The sequence below is a fragment of the Engystomops pustulosus genome, chromosome 2 (assembly GCF_040894005.1).
Source record: "Engystomops pustulosus chromosome 2, aEngPut4.maternal, whole genome shotgun sequence".
Lineage (NCBI taxonomy): Eukaryota > Metazoa > Chordata > Amphibia > Anura > Leptodactylidae > Engystomops > Engystomops pustulosus.
This window is the reverse complement of record NC_092412.1, coordinates 1,200,687-1,214,107: the sequence shown is the minus strand read 5'-3', so window position 1 is coordinate 1,214,107 and position 13,421 is coordinate 1,200,687.

The following is a 13,421-nucleotide window of genomic DNA, read 5'->3' as shown; positions in this document are numbered from 1 at the left end:
GTGTACAATGTGCAGGGGGGTGTACTATGTGCAGGGGGTGTACAATGTGCAGTGTGTACTATGTGCAGGGGTTGTGTACAATGTGCAGGGGGCGGTGTACTATGTGCAGGGGGTGTGTACTATGTGCGGTGTCCTGTGTACTATGTGCATTGTCCTATGTACTATGTGCAGGGGGTGTGTACTATGTGCAGGGGGTGTACTATGTGCAGGGTGTACTATGTGCAGGGTGTGTAATATGTGCAGGGTGTGTATGATTTGCAGGGTCTGTGTACTATGTGCAGTGTACTGTGTACTATGTGCAGGGGGTGTACTATTTGCAGGGTGTACTATGTGCAGTGTGTACAATATGCAGGGGGGTGTACTATGTGCAGGGTGTGTACAATGTGCAGGGTCCTGTGTACTATGTGCAGGGTGTGTACTATTTGCAGGGGGTGTACTATGTGCAGTGTGTGTACTATGTGCAGGGGGTGTACTATGTGCAGGTTGTACTATGTGCTGGGTGTACTATGTGCAGGGGGTGTGTACTATGTGCAGGGGGTGTACTATGTGCAGTGTGTGTACTATGTGCAGGGGGTGTACTATGTGCAGGGGGCGTACTATGTGCAGGGGGTGTACAATGTGCAGTGCATTCTATGTGTAGGGGGTGTGTACTATGTGCAGCGTGTGTACTATGTGCAGGAATGTGTACTATGTACAGTGTGTACTATGTAGAGTGTCCTGTGTACAATGTGCAGTGTGTACAATGTGCAGTGTGTACTATGTGCAGTGCCCTGTGTACTATGTGCAGTGTGTACTATGTGCAGTGTTCTTTGTACTATGCGCAGTGTGTACTATGTGCAGGGTGTGTGTACTATGTGCAGAGAGGGTGTACTTTGTGCAGGGGGGTGTACTATGTGCAGGAATGTGTACTATGTGCAGTGTGTACTATGTGCAGTGTGTACTATGGGCAGTGTGTACTATGTGCAGTGTGTACTATGAGAAGGAGGTTGTACTATGTGCAGGAGTGTGTACTATGTGCAGTGTCCTGTGTATTATGTGCAGTATGTACTTTGTGCAGGGAGTGTGTACTATGTGCATGGGGTGTACTATGTGCAGGGGGGTGTACTATGTGCAGAGGGGTGTACTATGTGCAGGAAGGTGTACTATGTGCAGTGTGTACTATGTGCAATGTTCTGTGTACTATGTGCAGTGTGTACTATGTGCAGGTGGTGTGTACTATGTGCAGGGGGGAGGTGTACTATGTGCAGAGGGTGTACTATGCACAGTGTGTACTATGTGCAGTGGGGTTTACTATGTGCAGTGTCCTGTGTACTATGTGCAGGGGGTGTGTACTATGTGCAGGGTGTGTACTATTTGCAGGGTGTGTGTACTATGTGCAGTGTACTGTGTACTATGTGCAGGGGGTGTACTATCTGCAGAGTGTACTATTTGCAGTGTGTACTATGTGCAGGGGGGTGTACTATGTGCAGGGAGTGTACAATGTGCAGGGTCATGTGTACTATGTGCAGGGGGTGTGTACTATGTGCAGGGTGTGTACTATGTGCAGGATGTGTACTATGTGCAGGGGGTGTACTATGTGCAGGTTGTACTATGTGCTGGGTGTACTATGTGCAGGGGGTGTGTACTATGTGCAGGGGGTGTACTATGTGCAGTGTGTGTACTATGTGCAGGGGGTGTACTATGTGCAGGGGGTGTATTATGTGCAGGGGGCGTACTATGTGCAGGTGGTCTACTATGTGCATGGTGTGTACTATGTGCAGTGTGTACTATGTGCAGGGGGTGTACTATGTACAGTGTGTACTATGTGCAGGGTGTGTACTATGTTCGGGGGTGTACTATGTGCAGTGTCCTGTTTACTATGTGCAGGGTGTACTATGTGCTGTTTGTACTATGTGCAGGTGGGTGTACTATGTGCAGGGTGTGTGCAATGTGCAGGGTCCTGTGTACAATGTGCAGGGTCCTGTGTACTATGTGCAGGGTGTGTACTATGTTCAGGGGGTGTACTATGTGCAGTGTGTGTACTATGTGCAGGAATGTGTACTATGTGCAGTGTGTACTATGTTAAGGGAGTGTGTACTATGTGCAGGGAGTGTACTATGTGCAGGGGGGGTGTACTATGTGCAGGGTGAGTACTATGTGCAGGAGTGTGTACAATGTGCAGTGTGTATTATGAGCAGTGTCCTGTGTACTATTTGCAGTGCACACTATGTGTAGGGGGAGTGTACTATGTGCAGGGGGGGTGTACTATGTGCAGAGTGTGTACTATGTGCAGGAATGTGTACTATGTACAGTGTGTACTATGTAGAGTGTCCTGTTTACTATGTGCAGTGTGTACAATGTGCAGTCTGTACTATGTGCAGTGTCCTGTGTACTATGTGCAGTGTGTACTATGTGCAGTGTCCTTTGTACTATACGCAGTGTGTACAAAGTGCAGGGGGAGTGTACTATGTGCAGCGGGGTGTGTACTATGTCCAGGGGGGTGTATTATGTGCAGGAATGTGTACTATGTGCAGTGTGTACTATGTGCAGTGTCCTGTGTACTATATGCAGTGTGTACTATGTGCAGTGTGTACTATGTGAAGGGGGTTGTACAATGTGCAGGAGTGTGTGCTATGTGAGTGAGTACTATGTGCAGTGTCCTGTGTATTATGTGCAGTATGTACTATGTGCAGGGGGATGTACTATTTGCAGGAAGGTGTACTATGTGCAGGGGGTGTACTACGCGCAGTGTGTACTATGTGCAGGGGGGTGTACTATCTGCAGGAAGGTGTACTATGTGCAGTGTGTACTATGTACAATGTCCTGTTTACTATGTGCAGGGGGTGTACTATGTGCAGTGTGTACTATGTGCAGGGGGGTGTACTATGTGCAGGGTGTGTACAATGTGCGGGGTCCTGTGTACTGTGTGCAGGGTGTGTACTATTTGCAGGGGGTGTACTATGTGCAGGGTGTAATATGTGCAGAGTGTACTATGTGCAGGGGGGTCTACTATGTGCAGTGTGTACTATGTGCAGTGTGTACTATGTGCAGGGTGTGTACAATGTGCTGGGTCCTGAGTACTATGTGCAGGGTGTGTACTATTTGCAGGGGGTGTACTATGTGCAGTGTGTGTACTATGTGCAGGGGGTGTACTATGTGCAGGGTGTGTACTATGTGCAGGGGGTGTGTACTATGTGCAAGGCGGGGTACTTTGTGCAGTGTGTGTACTATGTGCAGTGTGTGTACTATGTGCAGGGGGTGTACTATGTGCAGGGGGCATACTATGTGCAGGTGGTGTACTATGTGCAAGGTGTGTACTATATGAAGTGTGTACTATGTGCAGGGGGTGGACTATGTACAGTGTGTACTATGTGCAGGGTATGTACTATGTGCAGGGGGTGTACTATGTGGAGTGTGTACTATGTGCAGTGTGTGTACTATGTGCAGGTGGTATACTATGTGCAGTGTGTACTATGTGCAGGGTGTTTACTTTGTGCAGGGGGTGTTCTATGCGCAGGGGGGTGTACTATGTGCAGTGTGTACTATGTGCAGGGGGTGGACTATGTACAGTGTGTACTATGTGCAGGGTATGTACTATGTGCAGGGGGTGTACTATGTGGAGTGTGTACTATGTGCAGTGTGTGTACTATGTGCAGGGGGTGTACTATGTGCAGTGTGTACTATGTGCAGGGTGTTTACTTTGTGCAGGGGGTGTTCTATGCGCAGGGGGGTGTACTATGTGCAGTGTGTACTATGTGCAGTTTTAACTATTTTCAGGGGTGTAGTATGTTTAGGGGGTGTACTATGTGGAGTGTGTACTATGTGCAGGGGGTTTGTACTATGTGCAGGGGGTGTGTACTATGTGCAGGGGATGTACTATGTGCAGGGGGTGTTCTATGTGCAGTGTGTACTATGTGCAGGGGGTGTACTATGTGCAGGGGATGTACTATGTGCAGGGTGTTTACTATGTGCAGGGGGTGTACTATGTGCAGTGTGTACTATGTGCAGGGGGTTTGTACTATGTGCAGGGGCTGTGTACTATGTGCAGTCTGTGTACTATGTGCAGGGCGTGTACTATGTGCAGTGTGTACTATGTGCAGGGGGTGTACTATATTGCAGGGTGTACTAAGTGCAGTGTGTAGTATGTGCAGGGGGTGTACTTTGTGCAGTGGGTGTACTATGTGCAGGTTTGAAGGGGTGTACTATGTGCAAGGGGTTTACTATGTGCAGGGGGTGTACTATGTGAAGGGGGTGTACCATGTGCAGGGGGTGTACTATGTGCAGGGTGAGTACTATTTGCAGGGGGTGTACTTTGTGCAGGGTATGTACTATGTGCAGGGGGAGTACTATTTGCAGGGGGTGTACTTTGTGCAGGGGGTGTGTACTATGTGCAGGGTGTGTGTACTATGTGCAGGGTGTGTGGACTATGTGCTGGGGGAGTACTATTTGCAGGGGGTGTACTTTGTGTAGGGTTTGTACTATGTGCAAGGTGTATTATGTGCAGTGTGTACTATGTGCAGGGTGTGTACTATGTGCAGTGTGTACTATGTGCAGGGGGGTGTACTATTTGCAGGAGTTGTACTATGTGCAGTGTATACTATGTGCAGGGGGGTGTACTATGTGCAGGAGTGTGTGCTATGTGAGTGTGTACTATGTACAGTGTCCTGTGTATTATGTGCAGTGTGTACAATGTGCAGTGGGTACTATGTTCAGTGTCAGTGTACTATGTGCAGTGTGTACTATGTGCAGGGGGTGTGTACTATGTGCAGGGGGGTGTACTATGTGCAGTGTGTACTATGTGCAGGGGGGGGTGTACTATGTGCAGAAAGGTGTACTATGTGCACTGTGTACTATGTGCAATGTCCTGTGTACTATGTGCAGTGGGTACTATGTGCAGGGGTTGTGTACTCTGTGAAGGGGGTGTACTATGTGCAGGGGGGTGTACTATGCACAGTGTGTACTATGTGCAGGGGGGTGTACTATGTGCAGTGTCCTGTGTACTATGTGCAGGTGGTGTACTATGTGCAGTGTGTACTATGTGCAGGGGGGTGTACTATGAGCAGGGTGTGTACAATGTGCAGGGTCCTGTGTACTATGTGCAGGGTGTTTACTATGTGCAGGGGGTGTACTATGTGCAGTGTGTGTACTATGTGCAGGGGGTGTACTATGTTCAGTGTGTGTACTATGTACAGTGGGTGTACTATGTGCAGGATGTACTATGTGGAGGGTGTACTATGTGCACTGTGTACTATGTGCAGGGGGTGTACTATGTGCAGGGGGTGTACTAAGTGCAGCGTCCTGTGTACTATGTGCAGTGTGTGTACTATGTGCAGTGTGTGTACTATGTGCAGGGGGTGTACTATGTACATTGTGTACTATGTGCAGGGTGTGTACTATGTGCAGTGTGTACTATGTGCAGGGGGTTTAATCTATGTGCAGTGTGTACTATGTGCAGGGGGTTTGATCAATGTGCAGGGGTTGTGTATTATGTGCAGTGTGTGTAAAATGTGCAGTGTGTGTACTATGTGCAGTGTGTACTATGTGCAGGGTGTGTACTATGTGCAGTGTTTACTATGTGCAGGATGTACTATGTGCAGTGTGTACTAGGTGCAGTGTTTACTATGTGCAGGGTGTACTATGTGCAGTGTGTACTATGTGCAGTGCATGTACTATATGCAGGGGGTGTACTATGTGCAAGGGGTGTACTATGTGCAGGGGGTGTACTATGTGCAGGGTATGTACTATGTGCAGGGGGAGTACTATTTGCAGGGGGTGTACTATGTGCAGGGGGTGTACTATGTGCAGGGGGTGTACTATGTGCATGGGGTGTACTATGTGCAATGTCCTGTGTAGTATGTGCAGTGTGTACTATGTGCAGGGGGGTGTACTTTGTGCAGGAGTGTGTACTATGTGAGTGTGTGCTATGTGCAGTATCCTAAGTACTATGTGCAGTGTGTACTATGTGCAGGGGGTGTGTGCAATGTGCAAGGGGTGTGTACTATGTGCAGGGGGGTGTACTATGTGCAGGGTGTATACAATGTGCAGGGTCCTGTGTACTATGTGCAGGGTGTGTACTATGTGCAGAGGGTGTACTATGTGCAGTGTGTACTATGTGCATTGTCCTGTGTACTATGTGCAGTTTCCTGTGTACTATGTGCAGGGGGTGTAGTGTGTGCAGGAGGTGTACTATGTGCAGGGGGTGTACTATGTGCAGTGTGTACTATGTGCAGTGTCCTGTGTACTATGTGCAGTGTGTACTATGTGCAGGGGGTGTACTATGTGCAGGGGGTGTACTATGTGCAGTTTCCTGTTTACTTTGTGCAGTGTGTGTACTATGTGCAGGGGGTGTACTATGTGCAGTGTGTACTATGTGCAGGGGATGTACTATGTGCAGTGTGTACTATGTGCAGGGGGTGTACTATGTGCAGGGCATGTACTATGTGCAGGGTGTTTAATATGTGCAGGGGGTGTACTATGTGCAGTGTGTACTATGTGCAGGGGGTTTGTGCTATGTGCAGGGGCTGTGTACTATGTGCAGTCTGTGTACTATGTGCAGGGCGTGTACTATGTGCAGTGTGTGTACTATGTGCAGTGTGTACTATGTGCAGGGGGTGTACTATGTGCAGGGTGTACTAAGTGCAGTGTGTAGTATGTGCAGGGGGTGTAATTTGTGCAGTGGGTGTACTATGTGCAAGGGGTTTACTATGTGCAGGGGGTGTACTATGTGAAGGGGTTGTACTATGTGCAGGGGGTGTACTATGTGCAGGGTGAGTACTATTTGCAGGGGGTGTACTTTGTGCAGGGTATGTACTATGTGCAGGGGGAGTACTATTTGCAGGGGGTGTACTTTGTGCAGGGGGTGTGTACTACGTGCAGGGTGTGTGTACTATGTGCAGGGTGTGTGTACTATGTGCTGGGGGAGTACTATTTGCAGGGGGTGTACTTTGTGTAGGGTTTGTACTATGTGGAAGGTGTATTATGTGCATTGTGTACTATGTGCAGGGTGTGTACTATGTGCAGTGTGTACTATGTGCAGGGGGGTGTACTATGTGCAGGAGTGTGTACTATGTGAGTGTGTACTATGTGCAGTGGGTACTATGTTCAGTGTCCTGTGTACTATGTGCAGTGTGTACTATGTGCAGGGGGTGTGTACTATGTGCAGGGGGGTGTACTATGCGCAGTGTGTACTAAGTGCAGGGGGGTGTACTATTTGCAGGAAGGTGTACTATGTGCACTGTGTACTATGTGCAATGTCCTGTGTACTATGTGCAGGAAGGTGTACTATGTGCAGGGGTTGTGTACTCTGTGCAGGGGGTGTACTATGTGCAGGGGGGTGTACTATGCACAGTGTGTACTATGTGCAGGGGGTGTACTATGTGTAGTGTCCTGTGTACTATGTGCATGTGGTGTACTATGTGCAGTGTGTACTATGTGCAGGGGGGTGTACTATGAGCAGGGTGTGTACAATGTGCAGGGTCCTGTGTACTATGTGCAGGGTGTTTACTATGTGCAGGGGGTGTACTATGTGCAGTGTGTGTACTATGTGCAGGGGGTGTACTATGTGCAGTGTGTGTACTATGTACAGTGGGTATACTATGTGCAGGGTGTACTATGTGGAGGGTGTACTATGTGCACTGTGTACTATGTGCAGGTGGTGTGTACTATGTGCAGGGGGTGTACTAAGTGCAGTGTCCTGTGTACTATGTGCAGTGTGTGTACTATGTGCAGGGGGTGTACTATGTACATTGTGTACTATGTGCAGGGTGTGTACTATGTGCAGTGTGTACTATGTGCAGGGGTTTGATCTATGTGTAGTGTGAACTATGTGCAGGGGGTTTGATCAATGTGCAGGGGGTGTACTATGTGCAGGGGGGTGTACTATGTGCAGTGTGTACTATGTGCAGGGTGTGTACTCTGTGCAGTGTTTACTATGTGCAGGGTGTACTATGTGCAGTGTGTACTAGGTGCAGTGTTTACTATGTGCAGGGTGTACTATGTGCAGTGTGTACTATGTGCAGGCGGGTGGACTTTGTGCAGTGCGTGTACTATGTGCAGGGGGTGTACTATGTGCAGGGGGTGTACTATGTGCAGGGTATGTACTATGTGCAGGGGGAGTACTATTTGCAGGGGGTGTACTATGTGCAGGGGGTGTACTATGTGCATGGGGTGTACTATGTGCAATATCCTGTGTAGTATGTACAGTGTGTACTATGTGCAGGGGGGGTGTACTTTGTGCAGGAGTGTGTACTATGTGAGTGTGTGCTATGTGCAGTATCCTGTGTATTATGTGCAGTGTGTACTATGTGCAGGGAGGTGTACTATGTGCAGGGTGTATACAATGTGCAGGGTCCTGTGTACTATGTGCAGGGTGTGTACTATGTGCAGGGGGTGTACTATGTGCAGTGTGTACTATGTGCAATGTCCTGTGTACTATGTGCAGTTTCCTGTGTACTATGTGCAAGGGGTGTACTGTGTGCAGAAGGTGTACTATGTGCAGGGGGTGTACTATGTGCAGTGTGTACTATGTGCAGTGTCCTGTGTACTACGTGCAGTGTGTACTATGTGCAGGGGGTGTACTATGTGCAGGGGTTGTACTATGTGCAGTTTCCTGTGTACTATGTGCAGTGTGTGTACTATGTGCAGGGGGTGTACTATGTACAGTGTGTGTACTATGTGCAGGGGGTTTGATCTATGTGCAGGGGGGGTGTACTATGTGCAGGGTGTACTATGTGCAGGGTGTACTATGTACAGTGTGTACTATGTGCAGTGTGTGTAATATGTGCAGTGTGTACTATGTGCAGGGGGGTGTACTATATGCAGGGGGTGTACTATGTGCAGTGTGTGTACTATGTGCAGTATGTACTATGTGCAGGGTGTGTACTATGTGCAGTGTTTACTATGTGCAGGGTGTACTATGTGCAGTGTTTAATATGTGCAGGGTGTACTATGTGAAGTGTGTACTATGTGCAGGGGGTGTACTTTGTGCAGGGGGTGTACTATGTGCAGGGGGTGTACTATGTGCAGGGGGTTTACTATGTGCAGGGGATGTTCTATGTGCAGGGGGTGTACTATGTGCAGGGTATGTACTATGTGCAGGGGGAGTACTATTTGCAGGCGGTGTACTATGTGCAGGGTGTACTATGTGGAGGGTGTACTATGTGCACTTTGTACTATGTGCAGGGGTGTGTCGTATGTGCAGGGGGTGTGCTATGTGCAGGGGGTGTACTATGTGCAGTTTCCTGTGTACTATGTGCAGTGTGTGTACAATGTGCAGGGGGTGTACTATGTGCAGTGTGTACTATGTGCAGGGGGTTTGATCTATGTGCAGGGGGGGTGTACTATGTGCAGGGTGTACTATGTGCAGAGTGTACTATGTGCAGTGTGTACTATGTGCAGTGTGTGTAATATGTGCAGTGTGTACTATGTGCAGTGTGTGTACTATGTGCAGTATGTACTATGTGCAGGGTGTGTACTATGTGCAGTGTTTACTATGTGCAGGGTGTACTATGTGCAGTGTGTACTATGTGCAGTGTTTAATATGTGCAGGGTGTACTATGTGAAGTGTGTACTATGTGCAGGCGGTGTACTTTGTGCAGGGCGTGTACTATGTGCAGGGGTGTACTATATGCAGGGGGTTTACTATGTGCAGGGGGTGTACTATGTGCAGGGGGTGTACTATGTGCAGGGTATGTACTATGTGCAGGGGGAGTACTATTTGCAGGCGGTGTACTATGTGCAGGGTGTGTGCTATGTGCAGTGGGTGTGTACTTTGTGCTGGGGGTGTACTATGTGCAGGAAGAGCACTATTTGCAGGGGGTGTACTATGTGCAGTGTTTACTGTGTGCAGGGGGTGTACTATGTGCATGGTGTACTATGTGCAGGTTGTGTACTATGTGCAGTGTGTACTATGTGCAGGGGGAGTACTATGTGCAGGGGGTGTACTATGTGCAGGGGCTGTGTATTATGTGCAGGGGGTGTATTATGTGCAGGGTGTGTACTATGTGCAGGGTGTGTACTATGTGCAGGGGGAATACTATGTGCAGGGGGTGTACTATGTGCAGGGGTTGTGTATTATGTGCAGGGGGTGTATTATTTGCAGGGTGTGTACTAAGTGCAGGGTATACTATGTGCAGGGTGTACTATGTGCAGGGGGTGTACTATGTGCAGGGGGTCTACTATTTGCAGGGGATGTACTTTGTGCAGGGCGTGTACAGTGTGCAGGGGTGTAATATGTGCAGGGGGTGTATTATGTGCAGGGTGTGTACTATGTGCAGGGGGTGTACTATGTGCAGGGTGTACTATATGCAGGGGGTGTACTATGTGCAGGGTGTGTACTATGTGCAGGGGTTTAATATTTGCAGGGGGTGCACTATGTGCAAGGTGTGTACTATGTGCAGGGTGTACTATGTGCAGGCGGTGTACTATGAGTAGGGTGTATACTATGTGCAGGGGGTGTACTATGTGTAGGGTCTCTATTATGTGCAGGGGTCGTTCTATGTGCAGGGTGTACTATGTGTAGTGTGTACTATGTGAAGGATGTGTACTATGTGTTTGGTGTGTACTATGTACAGGGTGTATTATGTGCAGGGGGTGTGTACTATGTGCAGGGTGTACTATTTGCAGGGGGTGTACTATGTGAAGGGGGTGTACTATGTGCGGGGTGTACTATGTGCAGGAAGTGTACTATGTGCAGGGGGTGTGTGCTACGTGCAGTGTGTACTATGTGCAGGGTCTACTTTGTGCAGGAAGTGTACTATGTGCAGGGGGTGTGTACTATGTGCAGGGTGTACTATGTGCAGGGGGTGTACTATTTTCAGGGGTGTACTATGTGCAGGGGGTGTGCTATGTGCAGGGTGAACTATGTTCAGGGTGTGTACTATGTGCAGGAAGTGTACTATGTGCAGGAAGTGTACTATGTGCAGGGTGTACTATGTGCAGGGTGTACTATGTGCAGGGTATACTATGTGCAGGGTGTGTACTATGTGCAGGGTCTACAATATGCAGGATGTGTACTATGTGCAGGGTGTACTATGTGCAGGGTGTACTATGTGCAGGGTGTGTACTATGTGCAGGGTGTACTATTTGCAGGAAGTGTACTATGTGCAGGGTGTACTATGTGCAGGGTGTACTATGAGCAGGGTGTGTACTATGTGCAGGGTCTACTATGTGCAGGAAGTGTACTATGATCAGGGGGGGTGTACTATGTGCAGGGGGTGTACTATGTGCAGGGTGTACTTTGTGCAGCGTATGTACTATGTGCAGGGGGTGTACTATGTGCAGGGTGTACTATGTGCAGTTTGTACTATGTGCAGGATGTGTACTATGTGCAGGGGTGTCCTATTTACAGGGGTTGTACTATGTGCAGGGTGTGTACTATGTGCAGGGGGTGTACTATGTGCAGGGGGTGTACTATGTGCAGGTCCTGTGTACTATGTGCAGGGTGTAATATGTGCAGTGTGTGTACTAAGTACAGTGTGTGTACTCTGTGCAGTATCCTTTGTACTATGTGCAGGGGGTGTACTATGTGCTGGGTGTACTATATTCAGGGTGTGTACTATTTGCGGGATGTGTACTATGTGCAGGGTGTGCTATGTGCAGGGGGTGTGCTATGTGCAGGGTGTACTATGTGCAGGGTGTACTATGTGCAGGGGGTGTACTATCTGCAGGGTGTGTACTATGTGCAGGGGGTGTACTATATACAGGGTGTGTGTACTATGTGCAGGGTGTGTGTACGATGTGCAGGGGTTGTACTATGTACATGGTGTGTACTATGTGCAGGGTGTACTATGTGCAGGGTGTGTGTACTATGTGCAGGGGATGTACTATGTACAGGGTGTGTACTATGTGCAGGGTGTACTATGTGCAGGGTGTGTGTACTATGTGCAGGGGTTGTACTATGTACAGGGTGTGTACTATGTGCAGGGTGTGTGTACTATGTGCAGGGTGTACTATGTGCAGGGTGTGTGTACTATGTGCAGGGGATGTACTATGTACAGGGTTTGTACTATGTGCAGGGTGTGTGTACTATGTGCAGGGGGTGTACTATGTACAGGGTGTGTGTACTATGTGCAGGGGGTGTACTATGTGCAGGGGGTGTACTATGTGCAGGGTGTGTACTATGTACAGGGTGTACTATGTGCAGGGGTTGTACTATGTACAGGGTGTGTACTTTGTGCAGTGTGTGTACTATGTGCAGGGTGTACTATGTGCAGGGTGTGTGTACTATGTGCAGGGGGTGTACTATGTACAGGGTGTGTGTACTATGTGCAGGGTGTGTGTACTATGTGCAGGGGTTGTACTATGTACAGGGTGTGTAAAATGTGCAGGGTGTACTATGTGCAGGGTGTGTGTACTATGTGCAGGGGATGTACTATGTACAGGGTGTGTACTATGTGTAGGGTGTGTGTACTATGTGCAGCGGTTGTACTATGTACAGGGTGTGTACTATGTGCAGGGTGTACTATGTGCAGGGTGTGTGTACTTTGTGCAGGGGGTGTACTATGTACAGGGTGTGTGTACTATGTGCAGGGGGTGTACTATGTGCAGGGTGTGTACTATGTGCAGGGTGTACTATGTGCAGGGGTTGTACTATGTACAGGGTGTGTACTATGTGCAGTGTGTGTACTATGTGCAGGGGGGGTACTATGTGCAGGGGGTGTACTATGTGCAGGGGGGGTGTACTATGTGCAGGGTGTGTGTACTATGTGCAGGGGGTGTACTATGTACAGGTTGTGTGTACTATGTGCAGGGGGTGTACCATGTGCAGGGTGTACTATGTGCAGGGTGTGTGTACTATGTGCAGGGGGTGTACTATGTACAGGTTGTGTGTACTATGTGCAGGGGGTGTACTATGTGCAGGGTGTGTGTACTATGTGCAGGGGTTGTACTATGTACAGGGTGTGTACTATGTGCAGGGTCTCTATTATGTGTAGGGCTCCTTACCTTTTCATAGTGTATCGTGTTGTATGACTCCTCCCTGTCATTGTGATGAGATGCTGATAGGATGTTGCTCCTCTCCTCTTCCTGCTGGCGTCTTGCGATTTGTTTCCTACCTTGGAGTAAGGATTCCTGATGGTTACAATCCAGAACCTACAGAATGTGTGCAGGACTAGGATTAGACATTACTTACAGCAGAACCCACAGAACGTGCAAAGCACTCAACATTGCACGGGTCATCCCAAAAACTTGTGCAGCACTAAATGTTGGACTGGACAGTTCTTCTCCCAGAACTGATGAGAATCCAGAACCCTCAGAACCTGTGCAGCACTAGATATTGGACCGATCATCCCCAGAACATGTGCAGCCCTACGCATTGGACAGATCTTCCTCTAGAACTGGTGAATGATGAGGATCCAGGACCCTCAGAACCTGTGCAGCACTAAATATTGGACCGATCATCCCCAGAACTTGTGCAGCCCTACGCATTGGACAGATCTTCCTCT